We start from the raw sequence: 23060 nt of genomic DNA on the forward strand, positions 1-23060 counted from the left end.
TTTACATCACAATTCTATGTACTATTGTGATTTAGTTTTTCTCAGGATGTATCCCAAAAGGAGTATCCCCAGATGGTGGCAGTCCGGTTTCCAAAAGAAGAAAGACGAATCCCATCTGGTGAGGTCCAGCTGTCCAGATGTGGGTCCTCCTTTTAATTGCAGAGACTATAAATCTAACAACAGTGGTGTCCAGCTTCCCTTGGTTGAAACTATAAATCCTTGAGGTGGTGTTCATCTTCCTTTCTCAAGCTGATTTTCTCTGCTTCAATAAGGCGGGAGATAAGCATGTTTCCTTTATATATATTCCAAAGCTATAGTTTCAAGGATACGAGCAATGTTCTAAAATTATACTTCAAAAGGTTATTATTGCAGAACTCTTTAAGGATTAACTACAAGGAAGAAGCAACATTCTTAATGCTTTAATGACAATGCTCCTAAATCAACCAAGGTTAATTGCAAACAAAAGATGGGTTCAATGGACTTCTTCCATGCTTTACTTTCCTCAGTTATTATTAGAATTCACAACTGTCCCATTGTCGGTCTCCACACATATCGCAATCACAAATACACACCTTGCCTGTGTGTACCTGACACGACACGCAGCTTTGTATTTCACATCCCCCCGTGTCCCCCTGTGTTCCCCCGGGCAGGGAGCTGCTCTGGCCCGGGATGGCCGGGCCCAGCCGCGGGGCCTCGCCGGCAGCGGGCAGGAGCCGGCCCGGGCTGCGGGACACGGCGGGGGTGCCCGGCTGCAAAGCAGCTCTGGCTCCCGCCAGGGAGCTGTGGGCAAGGGGCTGCAGCCGTGCGGGAGGAAAGCCGCTGGGCCAGCCCCTAACGCTGCCCCGCAGGAAGGAAGGGCAGGAGGAAGCTGACAAATGAGATCGGAATGTGGCAGTGCAGAGATGAAGGGACAAGTGCCCTTGGGGGCTGGGGGTCGGGGCCAGCCCTCGGGCACGGCTCCGAGCGGCTCCTGAGCTGGCCTAAGGGCTGCCTGTAAGGATTGCAGGCGGCAGCCGAGAGCAGCAGCGCCGGCAGTGCCAGCTGGGCCCCACGGCCATCTGCCCGTGCCCTCGCAGCCCGTGAGGGCCGCGGGCTCTGCAGCGCCGTTCCTGCTCCCACAGCCGGCCCGGAGCCTCAGGGCTGCCCCGCAGGCGCCGCGGCAGCAGCAGCGTCCTCAGGGCCCGGCCCGGGGCTCCATCTGCTCAGCCCGGGGGCAGAGCCACAGCAGGGGGGAAGGAGCTGAAGGAGCACCAGGGAGCCCGGGGAGAGACAGGCTGTGAGACAAGGCTCTGCCTATAATTTTAACAGATTTTATTAACCTAATAACTATATACAACAAACTTAATAACCATATAGAAGTAAAAAGTTAAGTTTCTTATGACAATTGTCACAGGCGTTTCTCACTTTGGACAAGATGTCCCAGGTTGAGCATTGGGCGCTGAGTCCTTTCCAGCTGGCCGGGGGCTGTTGATGTCTGGCGGGGCTGCAGAGGCTGCTCGAGCCCTGGGGCCCATGAGACCTGTCGAGGAGCTGTGCCTGGCCGTGCTCTCCTGAGGCGGCAGGGCCTGGGCGTGAAGGGCAAGGGTGAGCCGCCACAGGTGCTGGCCCCAGCGCACCAGGACTCAAGCTCTTGTCCCACACTGGGCATGGCCATTCTCCCACGTTACTCCAGCTCCAAGCTCAGTTGCCCCATGTGCCAGTCCTCCTGCTCCATTCTGCCCCTTCCTTCTTACCCCAGACGCAAAATACCCACGCCACATTACCCAGCTCTGTACACAGAGCCCTACTCATCCCCCAGCTGGCACCCTGCAGATAATCAGCCCCTGTCGTCATTGACCCCCTTGCCCTGACAGGGCCATACCTGACGCATCCTGTGTCCTGATTGCCGTACGATGCTGGTCATTACGGCCCCTTGAGATGTGTCCATCACCGTGCAGCAGGGTCACACTGGGCTGAGGAGGAGAGGGCAGCTGGCTGCAATGCAGGGCCCAATCCAGCACACCCCAATAATCCAACTCAGGTCTCTCTGGAGACTGAAGGCACAGATTCCCCCTGGAGAGTCAGCAATGCCATCAAGCCTCAGTCACCATTCTGTGTCCCCACCTACATCACACCTACCTTGTTGTCTACCAGGAGACACTGCAGCTGTGCACTTGTATGTGGGGAAGCCTTGATGTTCTGCATCGTGGAGCTGCTGCTCTGATGGTCCCCAGAGCTCTGCAGCACTCGGGGACACTGGCACGGACCAGCGACCTCCTGTGGGATGGGGCAGAGGACACTCAGTGCCCAGGCCTGTGGCATGCAGGGCATCACCGTGCTGTGCCAGGGAGGGCACTGGCAGTGCTGCCTGCAGGGGCATGTCCCTGCCAGCTCCTGTCCACCTGCTGCAGGAGCCCCAAGCCCATCCCACCAGGCTGCATCTGCTGGCTCTGTCCCCACGGCCAGGTGTGCTGGCCATGGCACCAGGCAGGTCCCTGTGCACAGGACACCAACTGGCAGGAGCTGGGCTGTCCCAGCTGCAGGGATTGGTTTTGGGAACTCCTTTCACAGGAGGCACCCAATCCCCGTCTGTAGGATTGACGGGGGTAGCACAGTTGGGACGAACAGAGATGAGAGATCTCTGAAGCCAGGTTGTGGACGGTTTATTGCAAAGGGCGTGGGTGCAGGGCCCTGCTTGGAGCTGCCAGCTGCAGCTCAGAACAGGCCTGAGAGAAGAGAGGGGTAGAGAGGATGAGAGCGTAAGAGAGTAAAAGCATAAGAGAGTAAAAGGGGTATGAGGATAAAAGGCAAGAGCTAAAAGACAAGAAGTAAGAGTAAGAGCTAAGAGCTAAGAGCATAGAAAAGTAAGAGCTAAGTTCCCGTTACAATACAATAAATCATCTTCTGTGTTGAATATTCTGATTCTCACTTAACCAATCTTGTACAACATACAAATCCTATAGCATTTCCATACAGCCTATAAGAATCACTACATTACCATACTGTGCTACATTTTAAACCCTAAAAACTCCTCTTTGGACCCCTTCTGCCAAGCTGACAGGATCTGCTCGGACCCTTGGACCTGCCTGCAAGCAGAGGGTCTTGTTTCACCTTCAGCCGGCCACACCATTGTTTTCCCGTTGTTCAGTAACTAAGGGATCTCGAAGCTTGCTTTCATTTCAATCTCGCTTATAGTTTCCATATTCTCAAAATCTTTTGCCAGGCAATCATATTTATAAGGCTTTCCTGTTTCATCTTCCCCAACAGCCCTCCAAGCCTGAGCTCAGACTGCAAACAGACACAGCTCATCAGATGTGCTTTCAGCAGCCTTGGGACAGAGAGATGGGCCAGACAGGGCAGTGCAAGGCAAGGAATGCAAAAGCCCCCAGCCCTGGGGCAAGCACTGGCCCTCCACAGCTGCCCTCTGCTCCCCTGCCCTGCCCCGTCCCCCCAGGCTGCTCTGCCCCAGCCCAGGTGCAGAGCCCTCCTTGCTGTGTCAGGGCTGCTCTGCACCCCAGGCGCTGGGGATGTGTCCTCAGGGCCCTCACCTTTGGCTGGGCGGTGGCTCCTTGCTGGGGGGCATGGGCTGCAAATACGGGAGTGTCTCGGGGTACCTGGGGAGGGCAGGAGTCACAGGGGTGTGACAGGGGACAAAGAACCTGTTCCTGTTGGAGGCAGCCCCCCCAAAGCCATGGGATTGTAGCCCATGGCATCCTGCTGCCTGTAGCCCTTGGGGTGAGCCCCACAGCCCCTGCTGATGGGCAGGGCTGCAGAGGGGGCTCCCCACATCAGCCCCTCCCAAGCAGACACTGTCCCCCTGTGCCAGCACAGCGGGTCACTGCTGGCACCCATCTCCCCCCATGCCAGCCCCGCTGCCCCCGAGGCACTGGCGCTACTCACTGGCCAGGAACCTGCACGCTGAGCATGCGGTCACAGGACAGGCACGAGAAAGGGACTGGCAGCTGCCTAAGGAGGGGGAGGGAAGAGGGCTGGCTGAGCTCCTGGGCCCACAGCCCTGCAGCACACAGGCAGCAGCTCCCTGCAGCAGCCAGCTGCTGGGCAGCTCACTGCACAGGGTCACGGCCATTGCAGGGTGAACCGTGGGCTCTTGAGCCTTTTCTCCCCATCCCCAAGGTGCTGGCTGATGCCAGGTGAAGGGCACAGGCACCCATGCCACCATCCCAAGCAGCCCCTGCAGCGCTTTCAGCCCCTCTCTGGCACCAAAGCTCCCCCGTGTGCACGGCCAGGAGGGCAGGGCATGACCCAGCTCAGGGGCATGGTGTGTGACAGCCCTGCCTGGCAGGAGCAGTTGCCTTCGCTGTCCCCAAAGCCATCAGAATCTCCATTGCACTCACTTCTTAATCCCAGCAGCGTTTTCACGCAACAGCCTATCCTTGAGTTCCTCCATGTTCCTGTTCCAGGAGTCCTCCCGGTGTTTACGGAAAGTTTTCAGCTCCAGGCGATCCAGCTGTGAACAGGTGCACAGCCTCAGCCAGCTGCTCCAGGATGTGACATGGAGCTCTCCAGGGAAAAGCCTGGAGGGGGATCCTCAGAGGGATGCTGCCTCAGGCTGTCAAGTCCCAAAGGTGCCAGTTCCTCGTGGTGGGGACGAGGTACCCCTCACCTTGTCTTCAATTGCATCGCTGAACTGCTGCTGGGTACTGTTCCAGTGCTGCTCCTGGCCTGAAATCTGGCTCTGCAACTCCTGCATCCTCTCATCCAGCTCCTCCATGTTCTCTTCACACTGGCTGCCATTGACTTTGCTGTCCAAGGCAGCTTTGTCCACCTTCTAGCAGAGGGGAAGGGCAGGAGAGCGGTGGGGAAAGGGATGAGGAACGCCAGACAGGGCCAGCGTGTGAGGGACAGAGGGAGGAGTGCTTCTGAGACAGAGTAGAAATTTTCCAGAGTAGCAATCCATTTTGATTTAGGTGAAATGTACATCTTTGAGTCTGTGGTTAGAAAACATAGCTATGTAGCCTGACTGCAAAGCCTAGGCTCAGGGAAACTGATTCAGTGAAGGACAGAGATAAGGGGGGGACGGGACAGAGGGTGATAAAGAGAGACAGAGAGACTGCTGTGAAAGCAGGTCAACCTGACCTAAGAATTCTTTCTGATAAAGAAGAACTAGTGGCAAATGTCACACAAAATTTGTAAAAATGAATATGTATGAACCTATTGTGAAGTTGTATGGATATGTATTTGAGAGGAGGATAAAAAGGGACCTGAAGTTCCCAGAGGTACGGATGCCTTTTAAGGAGAGTAATCTCTGCATGCATCCAGCGCTGTAATAATAAACATACCGGCTTTACAACTTACACAACGTTGTGGAGGTTTTGGCTATCTCTGCAAAACAGACCCCTTTTGGAGGTTTCCTCCCAAAATTTGCCCTAAGCCAGCACAGTCATCATGAAAATTTCATAATTTTCATGAATGGCATAATTTCCTGCTGGCAAATCTTGTGACAGAAGCTTGACCTTGTTCTCCATGAGACATTCTTGGGAAGAGCAGACAGGAGAAGATTCCTGGAAAACTGAAACAGCTTTCCAGAAGTGAAATGAAAATGAAAGAAACAATCCAAGATCTTTTCCTCTATTTATTTCTATGCTCCTCTTTTCCATATTGCACTACTTCTCCATCCCAGGAATTCCAGATGCACCGCACCTCTAAGATCAGTGACTTAGTGATTTTTAGACACTTGAAAATACCATGAGCCACACAGTTTTCCTTCCCCTGGTTTTACTGGAAGGCAAGACTGGAGATGTAAGTGCAGTGCTTGGGTCAGGTAGGAATCCTACAGCAAGGGAAGGTGGCCCGACAGTGTTTGAGCCTCAGCCAGGCCAATGCAGAGCAGCAAGCGAGGGGATTGCTGTGCCAGTGTGCAGGAGTCAGGGCTCTGCATCTGGGCTCACTGCTGCAAAGTTCCCGTGTTTGGACAGACTCAGGGGCTGTGCCCGGGGCGCGCGGGGCTCGAACGTGGGGCTCGTGGGGCGAGCGGGGAACGGACACGGGGACGAACGGCCCCGGTGCTTCAGTTGCAGCGGCGGCAGCGGCGGCAGCAGCAGCAGCGGCAGCAGCAGCAGCGGCAGCAGAAAAACAGATATTTTAGATCACTCTTTCTTTCTTTCTTTCTCTTTATCTTTTTGTTTCTCTTTCTCTCCCTTTCCCGCGGTCGGGCACCCTTCTCTCGGGGTCCCTTGCCCGGCGTCCCTCTCCTCTCCCCGCCTCCCTCTCCCCTGCCGGGCCGGGCCGTGCCCCCGGCCCGCCCCCGGCCCCGGGCGGGGCTGCCCCGTGCCCGGCCCCGGCCGTCCCGCCGCGCTCTCGTCTCCGCCCGGCTCTGGCCGTGCTGGCGGTGGCGCTGCTGGGCGGGCGTCAGTGCCTGGTGCGGGGGCGGCATCGCCGCCCTTCGGCTCCGCCTGGCCCGAGCCCGGCCCCGGACCCGACGCAGGGTCCAGTCCCGGCCCCGGCCCCGGCCCCGACCCCGGCCCCGGTTCCTCCCGGGGCCCACGGAGGACACAGGCGGGGCGGCCGCTCCCGCCGCCTCCGCTGCGGCTTCCCCGGCCCGAGCTCCGCCGCTCGACAGCGCAGCCGCCGGCCCCGAGCCTCCCGTGCCGGATTCCGAGGAGCGAACGCCTGGGCATGGCCGGCCCGGGGCGGCTGAGGAGCGCTCGGGGGCCGTTGCTGGCCCCGGGCCGAGCGCTGACAGCCGCGTCCCGCCCGCAGGGAAGGCGCACGAGGCCCTGCAGGAGCGGTACCGCCTGGGTTCGCTGCTGGGGCGCGGAGGATTCGGCAGCGTCTTCGCGGCCACGCAACTCTCGGACGGCGCCCCGGTGAGCGGCGGGGCCGGCGGCGGGCGCAGGAGGAGGGGGCGGAGGAGGAGGATGAGGAGGATGGGGCTGGGCAGGGCCGGCGGCGAGCTGAGCCCGCTGCTGTCCTTGGCTTGCAGGTGGCCATCAAAAGGGTGCCACGGAACCGCGTCCGGCACTGGGGCGAGCTGGTGAGTGAGCGGGGCCAGCGGCAGCAGCCGGGGCTGCCGGGCGGGGATGAGCCGAGGCCCGGCACGGTGGAAGCCGCCAGGACGCCTCGAGGGAGAGCGGGCGTGGGTCCAGCGCAGGGCGCAGAGCATCCCGGGCTGGCTGAGGGCTCCCCGAGCCCCGGCACGGCATCGGCCCCACTGAGGGCCTCGTGCTCCTCCCGCAGCCCGACGGCAGCAGGGCCCCGCTGGAGATCGTGCTGCAGGCTAAGGTGTCCACTGGCTTCCCTGGTGTGGTGCAGCTGCTGGAGTGGCTTGAGCTGCCCAACCACATCGTGATGGTGCTGGAGCGGCCAGAGCGGTGTCAGGACCTGCAGCGTTTCATTGGGGCACGGCGGTTCCTGCCCGAGGAGGAGGCGCGGGCGCTGTTCCGCCAGGTGCTGGAGGCCGTGCGGCACTGCACCAGCTGCGGGGTCCTGCACCGCGACATCAAGCCCGAGAACATCCTGCTCGACCTGCACACCGGGAAGGCCAAACTGATCGACTTTGGCTGTGGCACCTACCTGCAAGACACAGCCTACACCCACTTTTCAGGTGAGCCCACGTAAGGGTGTACTCCTGGTCCCGGGATCTCATGGCCCAACATCTCCCAGCCCAAGCTGGCTGTGGCAGAGGGGATTCTCCCTTTTGCTGCCAGTCAGGGGACTGAGTCTTCAGCTGAGTTGCTTTAGAGTGGGGCTGGGTGGGGAGCCATCTTCCAGCCCTGCTGGCAGCCTTTGCCAGCCACTCTGCTCAGGACTGGGGCTGGGCTGGGGCAGCCAGCCCTACCAAAACCCCCGTGGGTGGGGGTAGCAGAGATGGGGGCGGAACCTGTGCCCCAGCCAGTTTGGTGTGCAGGCAAGAGGAAGGGCTTGGACTGATCCACTCTCCCTGTTTGCCTAGGCTTCCTAATATTTTTGGGGCAATGCAGGCAGGGAGGATAAGGGCATGTTTTTTCCCCAGCACGGAGAGGGTTTTTCCTTTACAGGTCAGGGTCAGGCTTAGCCAGGGCTTCCTCTGCCCTCTTCTGACACCAGTGGCTTCTTTTCCAAGCCTAAGTTTGTGCACAAGTCCCAGGTGCTGGCGAGAGGGCAGTGGTCACCCTGTGTGCCACTGATGCAGCCCCCGCAGGCCCAGGGATGCTGGGGCCAGGCTGTGGGAGCAGCAGCATCCCCCTGCTGAACTCCATCTGTATTCCACAGGAACACTGTCCTACAGCCCCCCGGAATGGAACGACTTTGGCTGGTACCATGGCGAGGCAGCAACGATCTGGTCCCTGGGCATCCTGCTGCACCAGATGGTCTGCGGGGAGCACCCGTTCAGGAGGGGCTGGAACCTCAGCTGGGGCCAGCTCCCGCTGCCACAAGGGCTCTCTCAAGGTGGATCCTCTTCTCTGGGCACGGGGGGAATCCCAGTGCTGGGAGCCAGCAGCGGGCTCGTGAGCATCCCGCTCTGGCAGCTGCTGAGGAGGTGGCACATGTCCTGCTCTCCTCCAAAACAGGGAATGGATGGGAAAGTTTAGGCCCAAGCCTGAGCGCATCCAGAATGGCCTGGCCATGGGAATAGTGGGGCAAAGCAGACAGGAGCCTTCTCTGGCTGACCGGCAGTTTCTGCTTTCTCTCCCCAGAGTGCAAAGATCTGATCAGGTGGTGTTTATCCGTGAACTCCTTGGAGAGACCCACATTAGAAGACCTGGTCTGTGATCCTTGGGTGCAGGATATTCCTCTGCCATAGAAGAAGGGAGAGAGCCACAGGCACACTTTGATCCAGGGCCCTGGTAAGTTCCAGCTCCACACATGCCGTGGCAATGAGAAGCAAAGGAACCCAGACCTTTTTGTGCTGCCTGTGTCACTGCACCGGGGCCATGGGATGGGCACACGCAGCCCTTGTGCTGGAGCTGAGCTGCTCTGCCCAGCACTGGTGGCCGCCATCCAAGCTGGTTTTGCTTGTGCTGGTTCCCTGACAGCTGGGGCCCTGGGCAGAGCCCTGAGAGCCTGGTCTCCCCCCAGGGAAGGAGCAGGAGCCCCTGGAGAAGCTGTACCGGGTGGGGATGCTGCTGCTGCTGCTGCTGCTGCTGGAGACAGCCAGGATGACATCAAGGATGAGAAGCTCTTCCTCAGCCTGGCCACTGGAGGCTGAAGGTAATGGACTTTGATTCTGGCACCTTCTTCAAAGCCAGACTCCACAGGGAATTTGCAGATGAGTCCCCAGCTGGGGAAATTCTGCCAGATTTGGGCATGGCCCAGCCTGGCTGGGAACCAAAGGCTCCCCCTTTGCTGGGGCAGATGCAACTCAACCTTCAGTTGCTGCCCAGCTGCTTTTTGGCAGGGCTGGGAGGATGGGCTGGGCTGGGTACGAAATGGGAGTGGGCTCCTGGCCCTGCCAACAGCCCCCAGCACCCACCGTGCCCCAGGCTGGGGCTGGGGCTGGGGCTGGGGCAGCCAGCCTGACACAAACAAAGCCCCATGGTGGGAGCAGAGGTGGGACTCCAGAACCTGTGCAGGGGCTGCTTTGCTGTGCAGGCAAGGAAGGGCTTGGGCTGCTCCACTGCCCTTGTTTGCTTTGGGATCATGGTGATTTTGGGGGGCAGTGCAGGGGGGAAGAGAGAAAGTGTGGGCTTCCCTCAGCCATGGCTGGGTTTTTCCCTACCATGTAGGAGTTGGGCCTCCCTCAAGGCCCTGACAGAGATAAGAGTTTTTCCCGTTTTTCTTGTTTTCCCTTTTTGTATCTAATCTCTTTTCAAGAATGTGTTGTTTGTTTTTCCAGAGGAAGCGTTCTAGGTGGTCCAGTGTGGATGGGGAAGTGCTTGGGAGCAGCTGTGGCGTGGATGGGCCGTGCCCTTGGAGAAGGCTGAGGCCATAGTTTGGGAGCAGCTTTTCTTGCAGCCGTGGCTGGCGTGAGGTGGGTCCCTGTGTGCTTGGCAGGGTGGGATCAGAGCTTTTGGGAGATGGCAGCGAGCACAGGAGCATCCTGCTCTGGGCAGCTGCTGAGGGCTGGATGTGCCGGGGCTGGCTGCAGGCTGGGCACATGTCCTGCCCTCCTGCTCTGCTGCCAAAGGCAGCAGGGATGGGCAGCTCTGGGCACAGCTCTGGGCACAGCCAGCATGGCCTGGGCCCCGCAGGCCTTGGCACAAGGGCACAGGAGCCCTCAGCTGACGGGCGGTTTCTGCTTTCTCTCCTTGCAGCCGGGCTCTGCGGCTGCTGAGGCTGCTCTGGGCTCTGCCAGGGCTCTGCTGGGCTCAGCCCTGGGCCCAGCTGGGCTGGCTCTGCCCTCACATTGCTCTGACAGCTCTGCATCAGACGAGCCCGTTGCGAGCACAGCGCCTGAGCTTTCTGCTTTGGCAGCTGAGTGAGACTGCTGCAGGCCCAGAGATTGCAGCTGGGGACACACATCCAATTGGCAAGGACCCAAACTCTCCACAGTCCCAGCTGAACGCCTGCATCTCCCCAGGCTGTTTTGTCTGTCCCATTCTTCCTTCTTGATTGGCTGGAATTGTGCAGTTGCACTTTCTTCCTCCTCTAGCAGTGCCACAAGTGGGCCAAAGCTGGCGAGTGGGCCGTGCTCCTGAGGCAGTGCAGTCTGGAGCTGGTGGATGGAGAATTGCCCTTCTGCACTGCCAAACCAGAGCAAAAAGCCCTAAGTGGGACTTTGTGTCTTTAAGAAATGCCTGACACTTTCAAAGGGAATGTGCAGCTCATTCACAGGGTGAGAAGGAAGGGCATCTTCTAAAGGATTTGGGGTTTGACAGAGTTTTCATCCCCAGTCCTGCTTGGAGCTGGCAGGGCACAAAGCAATTTCCCATTGCTTCACCCCCAATTTAACAATATTGGAAGCAACCTCAAAAACTTATAAAAAGGGGTGCTGAAGTCAGCAAGATGGATCCATGCCATCAGCACATTTACAATGTAAATAACTGAGTTCTCTTTTTCAAAAGATCATTTACCTCCTAATGCAAAGAATGTAACTTTGCATTTATGTTTTGTTTTTTTCACTAACATTATCTTCAGTTTTTTCTCTAACACTTGGATTTTATTCTTATCTTTTACAATTTACCTATTTTTTTCCCTTTTTCTTTTTTTTTCCTTTAAATAGAAAACATGTCCTATCGAAAGAATGTCCTCTGCTCCTGGTTCCCATGTGGAGCAGCTCCCTTCCTGCTGGCTGAGCTGCTCAGGCAGAGCCCGGCAGCTCCTGGCCCTGCAGGGCTGAGGCTTTTCCCCGTTGCTGGGCACAGACTGATGGAGCAGCACTGCTGAACACGGGCACACAGAGGGACCAGGAGCAGCTGCCTTTGGCCACCTGAGGCTCCAAGGCCCAACTCTGAGCAGCCAGGGCTGGAAGAGACTGGCAGGATGTGATCCCTGACTCTGGGCCAGGGCTGCACAAATGACCCCACAGCAGCAGCAGCAGCAGCAGCAGCAGATGGAGCTGACTTTCAGCACAGCCCTGCCCCTGTTCCCTCCCGTGTGCAGCGGTGTCACAGCAGCCTGAGGCACCTGGGAGCCCCCAGTGCCAGCAGGGACTTGAGATGGCAGCCCTGGACTCCTGGAGGCTGTGCAAGGAACGGAGCTGGGCACTCCCTGTCCATGGGGAGCTTGCAGCTGGAAAAGGCTGCTGTGCCCAGGCAGCTGCAAGGGCACAGAAAGGAGGCTCTGGAGCACTGGATCTGTGCCAGTGCCACAGTCCTGGGCAGCAGCCAGCCAGCCCTGGGGGAACAGAGGGCACAGCACGAGGGACAGAAGCAGGCAAGGGCAGAGACTGGAGAGAGCCAGAGCCAGGAGCAGGAACAGCTGCTCCATTGCACTCTTGGAGAAAGCTCTTGGCTGGTTCCAAGCGCTGAAAGGCGTGAAGGGCAGAGAGGAGGCCACAGCAAACAATGCTCCTGTTTGCACAGCCTCCCCTCTCCGTGTCCCAGAAGGAATTGCATGGACTGTGCTCTTCTCTCCGAGTCGTCTCGTTCAGCATGAGCAGCTCAGCACCAGGAGCTGAAGGAGCTGAAGCCTCAGGCCACAGGAGCTGGGCAAGAGGAGACTTTCTGAGCAAATGAATGCTGCTAACATGGACCCAGCTGAATGCAGTGGATAGAATCATGGAATCACAGAATCCTTTCTGTTGGAAAAGCCCTCTGAGCTCCCCCAGTGCAGCCGCTCAGCCAGCAGTGCCAAGCCCAGCACTAAACCACGTCCCTGAAGTGCCAAGGCCTGGACAGCAGCCCTGAGTGACGCCTGAACAGCAGGCCCTGAGCCCAAGGTGGCCTCTGGATGAACCTTCCAACCAAAGGTTATCTTTGTATCTGCTCCCTGATGAAATGTTCATGGTCATTGGCACTGTGATAGATGTAGCCACTCATTAGTGAAACATGTATTGACCTTTGTGTATTTAGAAGCCAGACCAGGCCATGAAATCTGACATCTGGCCTTGTTTGGGGCTGAATGGTCAAAGTCAGCTCCCTTGGTTCCTCCTGGGGCCCTGGCCAGGCTTTGGGAGGGAGCCAAGAGGAGGATGAAACCAGATGTTGCCACACTAGCAGTGCTGTCAGTTTGTCCATTCAGCACTGTCAGAGCTGGGCCCTCTCCCAGCGGGGTTGGAGCCTCAGCTGTGGCTGGAGGCACCTGCAGGAATTGCCAGTGCCCAGGAGTGGCTCTGCAGCCCTTGGCTGTGACAGCTTCCCCAGCTGCTGTGTGGGTCTGGGGGATGGTAAAGGCTGAGGGTAACTGGGGCTGGATCTTTCTCAATCACTGCAGGCAATCTTTGGTGAGGATGGTTGGGTGCATTGCTGAGCTGCTCCTGTTGTGATTCTTTGCTGCTTTGAGCTGCAGGAAATGACACTGATTCCTTCAGTTGGTGTCTGTGCCTTTGGTGCTGACCCTGCCCACTGGTAAAACAAAACTGGCCCAGTCTGGCCAGATCCCAACAAAATGTCACTGGTTCAATGTAACTGTGAGGAATCGGTGCCATCAGAAATTCCAGATGGGAAGCCCTTCCCTGGAGTTCCCTGGCTCTGGAGTGGGCTGAGGTCAGAGCCCCTGGGAGCAGTGGGGCAGTCGGGTAAAAGAGGCTGAACCCCTGGATGGCTTCAAATGCATCCAAAAATTGCACATGGAAAAGGAAAAGAACTTGTGGGTTTGGGCAGACAAAGATGAATTTGTTAAGAGTCCATTGGAAACAGCAGCTTCAGAAGGAACAATTATTGTTGGAATGCTCCCACATGGAGCAAGAGAAGAAGGTTTTAATCTGGAGCTCAGATGGATTGATGCAAGTGAAATATCAAAATAATAAATAACTTTATATGTATTTATAGTATAATAAGACCTTTATATATATATTTTGATATATTTTTATATGTATGTCTAGGTGTGTAAATCTATATCAATATGTATATCTACATATAAAATTATAATAATGTGAAGTAGTGCTGACAATACAAATTTGGTAGCTTTGGCTGCTCAGGTATGTAACACTAAATACCCTACAGAACAGGATTGGCCAGGACCCTACTGTCAGTGGTCAACTTTGTGAGATTGTATACAGTGAAAAAAGGAGGAAGGGAGGAAATTGGCTGTTTTTACAGGGTTTGCTGATACTGTGATGCAGAGTGCTTTGTCTGTTCCTGTGAAAAATACAGTGATTAAGCCTGCAGGGATTTTCATGTACCAGACTATGCACAAGATGCAGGATTTGTTGAAAGGGTGAAGGGGTTGTTAAAAGAGCAGCTGAAAAAATGAGGAGATGGGAACCTTTGCCCATGGAGAACCCATCTCCCAGATGTGCTCCATGCCCTTAACAATGGCCCATGGGGAAATGGAAACCCCCTGGCTGTGCACAGCTGCCCCCAATTTGCAAATCCAACCATGGGCAGTGAGACTTGGGCTGCCTGGGAAATTGTTCTGGCTGTGATGGCCCTGGCAGGGCCAGCCCAGAGGCTGCAGGGCTGGGCCTTCATGCACTGGAATTAGTTTGGATAAATTCAAAGCAAATGAGAGCTATCAATACTGAAACAGGAATTCAGATTCCTCCAGGACACTTTGATTTGATAACTGCTCACCTGAGCTTGGCCTTGCAAAGTGTTCCTGTCATGGCAGGAGGAATTGATGCAGATATCAAGGAGAAATTAAAGGAATTGTGTTAAACAATAGTGACCAGGATTGGATTAGTCAACCCCATGACAGGGTAGCACAATTATCAATATTGCAATGTTAAGAAGGATTGTGAAAAAAGGAGATCCACCTGTAATCACCACCGTTTGTGGAGATAAAGGGTTTGGATGCAGCAGCCCTAATAATGGAGCCCGAGTGTGGGTCCGGAGGCCAAATGGCCCTCCCGAGGCACCTGAAGGAGCAGCTCCTGGGAAAGACAACTCTGAGTCCTGAACCTGGGCAGGAACAATGGGAATGTGTCCCTGCAGCCAAGTGTTCTGTGTGAGAACAAGGAGATCTGACAGGATATTGTTTTTACACATCCTGCCAGACCAAATCTCCCTGTTTGCCCCAAGGGCCCCTTTGGGAAATGCTCTGATCCACGGGGCTCCATGTGAAGGCTGCTGTGACACTGAGGGACTTGCACAGGAATTGCATCCAGGAGCCCGGGTGCCCCTCAGGGACTGGGACCCGGCCCCTTCCAGCCAGAGGGGAAAGGGCCCCCCCAGGCCTTGTTAGCCACAGACAGCATGGTAAAGCTGCACAGCAAAGGGCCTGGGGGCATTATTCTGGAATTAACATGGTGCCATCTCCATGGACAACAGTATTCTTGTTCCTAACTCAAATGAGTTTGAGAAAAATGAATGAAGAACGGTGTCACTAAAGTACTACTGGTGTCTGTAAGGTGTACCTTGATAGTCAGCCAGAATCTTTGTCTGCCACAAACACCTCTAGTGTTTGACCAAGGGGTTAGTCATCAAAATGTAATGATGAGTTCTGATGGCTTGCTGAGCTTCTTTTGTAATTCTTTGCTAATGATGATGTGCTTTGCTGAGCTTTTCCTTTTGTAATTCTTTGCAGCTGTGCATGATATAAATGACACAATTCCTTCAGTTGGTGTCTGTGTCTTTGGTAGTGACCCTGCCCACTGGAGAAACAGGGCCCCCTCTTGCCTGAGTGTTACCTGGTAAGGCAGAAACCCTCCCTCCAAAATTCCCCCTTCCTCCTTGTTCCCCCCTTCATACCCTGAGCATGATGTGCTCTGGTCTGGGCTGTGCCCGGGGTCAGTTGGGGTCACCTGTCCTGGCTGTGTCCCCTGCCCAGCTCCCCCGCAGCCCCAGCCCCTCCCCAGCGTGGCTGGACGAGGGGCAGGACAGGCCTTGGCTGTGCTGCAGCTCAGCAAGAACAAAACCATCTCTGCATGCTCAGCCCTGTGCTCAGCACCCGGCCCAGCAGTGTCTCAGTGCCAGGGGCTGTGCCCTCAGTGCCTGCCAGGGCTTTCCATGGCAACTGCCAGGCCAGGTGACCCAGGTGTCCCCCCAGTGCCAGTTGCCATGGAAACAGTGCCCAGCGCTGCCCCTTTCTGTCTGGCTGACCTGGCCTTTGGCCCTGGCAGTGCCCTTGGCTGCTGGTTCCTGGTGCCCGAGCGGCCAGCGCGGCACAGGGCAGGTGGCCATGGCACAGCCCCCAGCAAGGGATCCCCTCTGGCTCTGGGCACTGACACCAGCCCTGAGCAAGGGGCCCAGGGCAGCTTTCCATGGCCACCAACCACCACAACGGCTCCGGGCATTGGTTGCCATGGCACCAAACCAAGGAACGGGTCCCTGTGGCCGTTGCCATGGCACCTGGTGGCACCAACGAGTGTCACTGCAATTGTACCTGGAACAGCCCTGGCACTGCTTTGTCCTCAGGGTTGCCATGGCAGCCCAGGGCAGCAACAGCTCTGCAGGCAAGGGGCCATGGAACCTGGCTGCAGAAATGGCTCCTTGGGCTGGTTTCCAAGGAAACCTGAACTGATGGGGGTTGCCATGGCACCCAAAGCCAGCAGTGGGGTCCCTGCAGTGTCCATGGCAACAGCCCCTTGCAATGGCGTAGTGCAGGTTGGGATGATGATCCACCCTCACAGCTGGCCCAGGCAGGCCTGGAGTGCTCTTGGTGGCACCTTGGGCTTGGCACACACTTGAGGAGGATGTCTGTTTGCAATGGGGAAACTCAAAGAGTTTTAGATTTCTTCAAAAAATAAAAGAAGAAAAGCCGCTCTTTGGTTTTGTGCAGCCAGTTCACCAAGCAAAGCAGGTCCCAGGTGAGTGAGGAGAGAAAGAATGGGGTTGGGGAATGTGGAGCAAGGTTGTCCTCACTGGGTCAGACTTAAAGGCACAGCTTCTCTGACCAGGCCAGACCTCCTTAGGAGAGTCCCTGGATCAATATCAGTCACAGAATGCTGCAATCACCTCTTGTGTAATAGGACAGCAATAAAAGGCACCTTTTCAAATAGAAATATGTATTTCCTAGAAGCTTGTTGAAATATTTCTCCATAGCTGGAGCACGAAACCTACCTAGTGAACTGCACTAGAGCAGAGGGAAATCCTGGTTCCAGCAGGACCCAGACTGTCACCATGGACTCCTTGCTTCCATCCAGCCCCACAGTGTCACCATGGCCCCTTGGCTCTGTGCTGCCATGTCATACACAGTGTCACCATGGTCCTCTTAGTGCCACCAGGCCCTGCAGTGTCACAATGGCCCCTTGCTTCCCCAGGGCCCTGCAGGGTCACAATCATCAGAGAATCAGCCAGGCTGGAAAAGACCTTGGAGAGCATCAAGTCCAACCTGAGACCTACCACCACCTTGTCACCCAGGCCATGGCACTGAGTGCCACATCCAGTCTTTCCTTAAACACTTCCAGGGATGGTGACTCATTCACCTCCCTGGGCTGCCCATTCCAATGTCCAATCCCCCTTTGTGTGGAAAATATTTCCTAATGTCCAGCCTAAACTTTACCTGGTGCAGCTGAAGGCTGTGTCCTCTTGTCCTGTCACTGTTCCCTGGGAAAAGAGCCCGACCCCCACCTGGCTGCACCCTCCTGTCAGGGACTTGTAGAGAATGATGAGGTCTCCCCTGAGCCTCCTCTTCTCCAGGATAAACAACTCCAGCTCCCTCAGCCGCTCCTCACTGGACTTGTGCTCCAGAGCCCTCCCCAGCCTTGTTGCCTTTCTCTGGACAGGCTCCAGCCCCTCCATGTCCTTCCTAAATTGGGGGCCCAGAACTGGACACAGCACTTGAGGTGCTGCCCAAGCAGTGCTGAGCACAGGGGAAGAATGACTGCCCTGGTCCTCTGTGGTGGTGTTCGCAGGGGTCCCAGGATGAGGGAAGAGATGAAAATCTTGACTCCATGTTTCATAAGGCTGATTTATTATTTTATGATATATATTATATTAAAAGAAAATGATATATTAAAACCATACTAAAAGAATAAAAGAAAGGATTTCATCCAAAGGCTAGGAAGTAAAGGAATGGAATGATAATAAAATCTTGTGACTGACCAGAGTCCCAAACGGGCTGGACGTCTGATTGGTCATCAAGTAGGAACGATTTTACCTGGGGGGTAAACAATTCTCTAAATCGCATTCCAAAGTAGCAAAACATGGAAAAGATGAAGCTTCCCAGATTCTCAGGAGAAAAGATCCCACTGTGACGGTCCTCCTGGCCACACCATTCCTGATCCATAGGAGTGCCAGGGGTTGGATGAGGGAAATGGTGGGGAGAGGGTGGGGACAAAGTCTGATTGATTTTCAGCCATGAAGGGTCTTGATCTTATCTATTCAGACTGCATTAGATGTTGCTGGGGGTCAATATCAATTGAAAATTGCTGATACCAAACTATAAACACGGAAAAAAAACAGGACAAAACAGTTGTCTCTGCTTTTTTTTTTTCAATATAGCAGATTCAATTTGAATACACTTGTGAAATGTGTCTAATTAACCACAGAAGAATTGAAAACTAAAATTATTCGATGGGGCTTTTCTTGTTTGGGTCTTTAGAACAAATGTTTATGAGCCTTTTTCAGTGAATTCTTGAACTGAGGAGCTCAAGAAAGAAGAGGCCTCTGGAGCAGTAAAATTCATCAGCAACCTCCAAGTGGCTGAGGATCCATGCCCATGAGAGCAGCAATGAACAGAAATGGGCACAGCTTTGTGGCTGCTGTCCCAGCTTTGGCATGGGCCCTGGGCCTGGAGCAGGAGCAGCTCTTGAGGGCCCCAAGGCCGGGGCTCTTGTGCTGCCCTGGGCAGATGGGATGGCAGCAGGGGCTGCAGAGCTCTCAGCACCTCAGCCCCAGGGGAGCAGGGCAGCCAGGGAGCCTCCTTTGGCCTTGGCCAAGCACCTTCCCCCATGGCCGGGGCTGAGTCCTGTGGCAGCTGCAGCTGCTGCTGTGCCCTTGGCAGGGGCTGAGGCCGTGGGGCCAGTGCCCAGAGCAGCCTGGCCTGAGCAGAGCTGTGGGGCCAGAGCCGGCTGGGCTGGGCTGGGCTCAGAGAGGCCCTTGGTGCTGCCCAGAGCTCAGGGCAGCTGGCAGAGCTTGCAGGGAGCTGGGCTGGGCTCCGAGAGCCTGGCCCAGAAACCATCAGTGTCCATCTCAGCCTGGCTGAGCGTGCAGGGGCCAAGAAGTGACACCTTTGCCTTGCTTGTCCCCAGCTGTCATCACTGCCTCCAGTGTTCTGCTCTACCTGGAACGTGGGGACACTTTGTCACTCTTGTGCCTCACAGGAATCTATTTAAAGTACAACAAACTTCAGTGTTTCAATCTAAGTTTGAGTTCCCGAGAAATTTTTGAGCCCTCTCTGGGGACTGACTCTGATGAAAAGAGCACCAAAGCCTGAGGGGGCACCTCTGTGGCTGTGTCATGGAGGCACAGAGCAGCTGTGATGTCAGCAAGGGGCTGTGTGACAGCACAGAGTGGGCTGTGTGAGGTCACAGATTGGGCAATGACATCACAGAGTTTGTTGTGAGAGGTCACTGAGCAGCTACAGCATCATAGAGGGGATTCTGTGACATCACAGAGCAGGCTGAAAGATCATGGCATGGCTGTATGACATCATAGAGCTGGCTGTGAGGTCAAAGTGTGTGCTGTGACATTACAGAGTGGCAGTATGACATCACAGAGAGGGATTTGTGGCATCACTGAGGGGGCTGTGACATCACACAGCTGTCTGTGACATCATAGAGTAGGGTGTGTGGCCATAGAGCAGATCTTGCCATCATAGAGGGTGGCTCTGTGACATGAAGGAGTGGGTTGTGACATCACTAGGTGGCTGTGTAACATCACAGAAGAGGCTGTGACATCACAGAACAAACTGTGACATTGCAGTGTCACTCTTTGACATGAGAGTCTTCTGTGACATCACAGAGCAGCTGTGTAACATCACAGCTGACTGTGTGACATCACAGGGGCTGTGTGACATCCCAGGGGCTGTGTGAGGTCACTGGGGAGGTCACTCTGCCCTGGCCCCCCTCACAGTTCCCCCCAGAGCAGTCCAACCCTGCTTGTGCACAGCGGGGTCCCCTGTCCCCCCGGGTCCCCCCGCCCCCGGCCCCGCAGCCTCCCCCAGAGGATGTTCCACGAGATCGACCCCAGAGCCTGACACGGGGACGGGGGGCCGGGGCCCTGGGGGTGGCACAGGGGGACAGGGACCCCCTGGCAGCGTCCCCGTGTCCCCCAGGGCCAGAGCCTGGGCCAGGGCTCCTTCACCCTGGTACCAACGAGGCCTTGAGAGCGCTGAAATAATCCCCAGCAAGAGATCAGCAAAAACCAGATTTAATATTAAGGGACAGCAGCACAAACTTGCTTGGCAAGAGTCACTCTGCTCCTGACTGGACACTTCAGGCACACCAAGGAAACAAAGCAACGACAAAACCAAACAAAATCCAGGCAATCAAACCAGAAATGAGCCGAGAACTGTCCCTGTGTGTGTGTGTGACACAAGGACAGTTAGGGCAAGGATAAAAGGAATACGGCTTGAAAGCTTAAAAGAGCTCAAACTCAACAGGACTTAACTGAAACTTTAACCTTAACTGATACCTTCAACTTCACAATTTAGCACATGTACAGCACTTAACAGTACTTAACCTAAGTCACAACCTATGACTTAATGATTTAATGGTGGAATAAAAATGAAACAATGTTCAACTTAGATTATAACATATTAAACTTAGCAAAAAAAAGCTCTTAACACCATTTAACTTATTCCTCGTGATGTAACCTCACTTAGAGGCCTGACTGACTCAGCTATCCAAGGCACTCAAACCCCTCAGAGAGCAGCATTTCTGCCACATTTCCCCAGCACAGGCACTCCTGTGTGCACACAGACACAAAGAGTCAGTGCAAGGCACCTGGGAGAAATTCCCCTGAGGGCAGGAAAAGCTCCCTGTGCATCCTTTGGCATCTCCCCAGCAGTAAAGGGTTGAGCCTGGAGGAGTGGGGGGATCAGCCCAGGCTCCGTCATTGTTGGGGATCCCCGAGTGCAGCAAACGGGAGAGTTCCCGGCTGGGAGAGGCCCCACTCAGAGGGAGTAGCTGGCCCAGGAGAGCTCCAAGGGCTCCTTTTGGAGCGCTGTTTGCAGGGCCCCAAGAGAGGGGCTTCAGTCCCAGCAATGGTTCATCCTGGCCACACTTGGCACCAACAGCTTTCTTTGGCAGTGTGAGAACAGGGATGTTGTGCCACTGAGGGAACAAAAGCAGTTCCCAGGGCTGCTCCTCCAGAAAGCAGGAGCTGGTTGGGCAGCAGCAGTGCCTGGAGCAGACAGTGTTTGTGATGAGCTGCAGAGGAGCTGAGCCCAGGGGCTGTTGGCCAAGGCCGAGCCCCAAGGAGCATTTCTCAGCTGGCAGGGCGGCCTGAGAAGGGGAGGGGGGAATGCAGCAGCACAGGGCCCATGGAACCAAGGGAGCATTGTGACACTGTGGGACCCTGTGAGACCAAGGGACCATGGTGTCACTGTGGGGCCTCATTGAATTATGGAGAGCACTGTGACATTGCAAGGCCTCATGGAACCAAGGGGGTCGTACTGATGCTGTGGGACTCCATGGAATGTGAGGATCATTGTGTCAGTGAGAGGCCCCATCAAACCAAGGGTCCATTGTGGCACTACAGGGCCTCATGGAACTGTGGAGACCATTGTGATACTTTGGGAGGTCATGGAACCAAGGGGCCATTGTAACACTGTGAGACCCCATGGTCTCGCAATGGTGCCAAAGGTCCATTGTGACATGGCAAGGCCTTGTGGAACCATGGAGACACCATCAGGACAATTTGCAGCCTCATGGAACCAAGGAAACCATTGTGACACGGTGAGGCCCCATGGAACCAGTGAGACCATTGTGACCCTGGGGGTCCCCTCAGAACCAAGAGCACCATTGTGATACTGTTGGGCCTCGTGAAACCCAAAATGCCTTTGTGACACTGCAGGGCTGCATGGAACCAAAGGTCCATTGTGACATTGTGGAACCTCATGTCATCAGGGGTCCATTTTGACACTGGGAACTAAAGGAGACCATTGTGACACTGCAAGGCTGCATGGAAAATTGGGACCATTGTGACATTGTGGAACCCCATTCAACAAAGAGGCCTTTTTGACACTGCAGGGCTGCATGGAACCAAAGGGTGACACAGAGGGGCCTCCAGTCATCAATGGTCCATTGTGACACTGTGGAGCCAAAGGAGACCATTGTGACACTGCAAAACCCCAGGGTCCAAAGGTCCATTGTGACATTGCAGGGCTCATGGAACAGAGGAGTCCCGTGACGTTGTGGGGCCTGTGGAACCACGGAGGCCATTGTGACACTGCAAGGCGTCATGGAATCCTTGGGACCGCTGTGACACTGCAGGGCCTTATGGAACCTAGGGGCCACTGTGACACTCTGGGACCCCATTGAACAAAGGGGACCATGGTGATACTGCAGGGCCTCATAAAAGCAAGGGAACACGGAACAGGTCTGGCTGGTCTGGCCTCCCGTTGACTGCCTGACTGGTCCAAATGACCCTGGAATGTTGAGGGTCTCTTCTCATCTGCTATTGAAACACTGGGGCTCTGTGCTTTCCTTCCCAATGGAAAAGAACTCTGCTTCTCCACCAGGTACCCAGGGCCAGAATTGGGATTTCACCTCCAAATTTTCTTGTATTCAGAGATTGTTCCCAGAGGAATATTGCCAGGACAAGTCTGTCTTGCATTGGTTTTAAAAGGGTCACCTCCCATCTGTCCCCAAAACACTGGGAAAGGCTCTGAGCTTTGCTTCCCATGGGAAAGAACTGTCCTGCTTCTCCAGATGCCCATGGCTGAGATTGGGCTTCCATCTCCAAAATTACCTACATCCAAAGATAGGACCCAGACAAAATATGTCATTTCTGACAAGTCTGGATGGCCTTGGCCTAGTGAGGCTCTCACCTTCCTTCCAAGCACTGGAGCTCTGTGCTTTCCTTCCTATGAAAAAGAACTGCCCTTCTTGGCCAGGTGCCCATGGCCAGAATTGGGATTTCACCTCCAACATTGCCTGTTGTGAGAGACTGGAGGAGATTGTCGGCTCGAAACATTTCGTGTGTGGGGGAGGAAGGGGCAGGTCCAGCCTTGCCCTGCCCTGGAAGCCCAGCCCTGCCCTGCCCTGGAACCCCAATCCCCACAGAGCCTCTATCCCAGCCCAGCAGTGGCTGCCAGTCCCTGGCACAGCACAGGCAATGCTCCACAGCCACCTCTGCAGCCCCAGCCCAGCTCCTGAGGGACCAAATGAGCCCAAGCCCCAGCTGGGGGAAGGGCCCAGGGAGACCAAGGGGTATTGAAGGCTGACCACAAGGCAAGCACACATCTTGATCCTGGATCCTCTTGGAATTTCCATCCGAACAGTGCTGGAATGTAGGAGTTGGTAGCTGTGCGTGTGCTTCTCTGTATCTTTTTTGTCTTTTATCTCTTTCTGTGTCTTCTTCTGTTTCTGTGCTCCTGCAAATTTTGATTAACATTCCATTGAACAGGCTTAGAGTTTGTGAAGTTGGATGGGCCAAGTCAATGTTTTGAAAAGTGTTTTTTGTTGACTGAGTATCTGTCGTAGTTTGACATGGGAAGAATTTTAAAAAGTCATACAAAACTTCTTGTGGTACTGACAATCTGTTAAACCACTG

At 55.4% G+C, this 23060-nt stretch overlaps 1 pseudogene; it reads right to left on the bottom strand.

The window, feature by feature from the left end:
- Nucleotides 1-3523: 3523 nt before the first annotated feature.
- Nucleotides 3524-23060, bottom strand: part of LOC143692672 (uncharacterized) — a 35704-nt pseudogene continuing 16167 nt past the window's right edge.

Source organism: Agelaius phoeniceus (genome assembly GCF_051311805.1).
Source record: "Agelaius phoeniceus isolate bAgePho1 chromosome W unlocalized genomic scaffold, bAgePho1.hap1 SUPER_W_unloc_2, whole genome shotgun sequence".
Classification (NCBI taxonomy): domain Eukaryota; kingdom Metazoa; phylum Chordata; class Aves; order Passeriformes; family Icteridae; genus Agelaius; species Agelaius phoeniceus.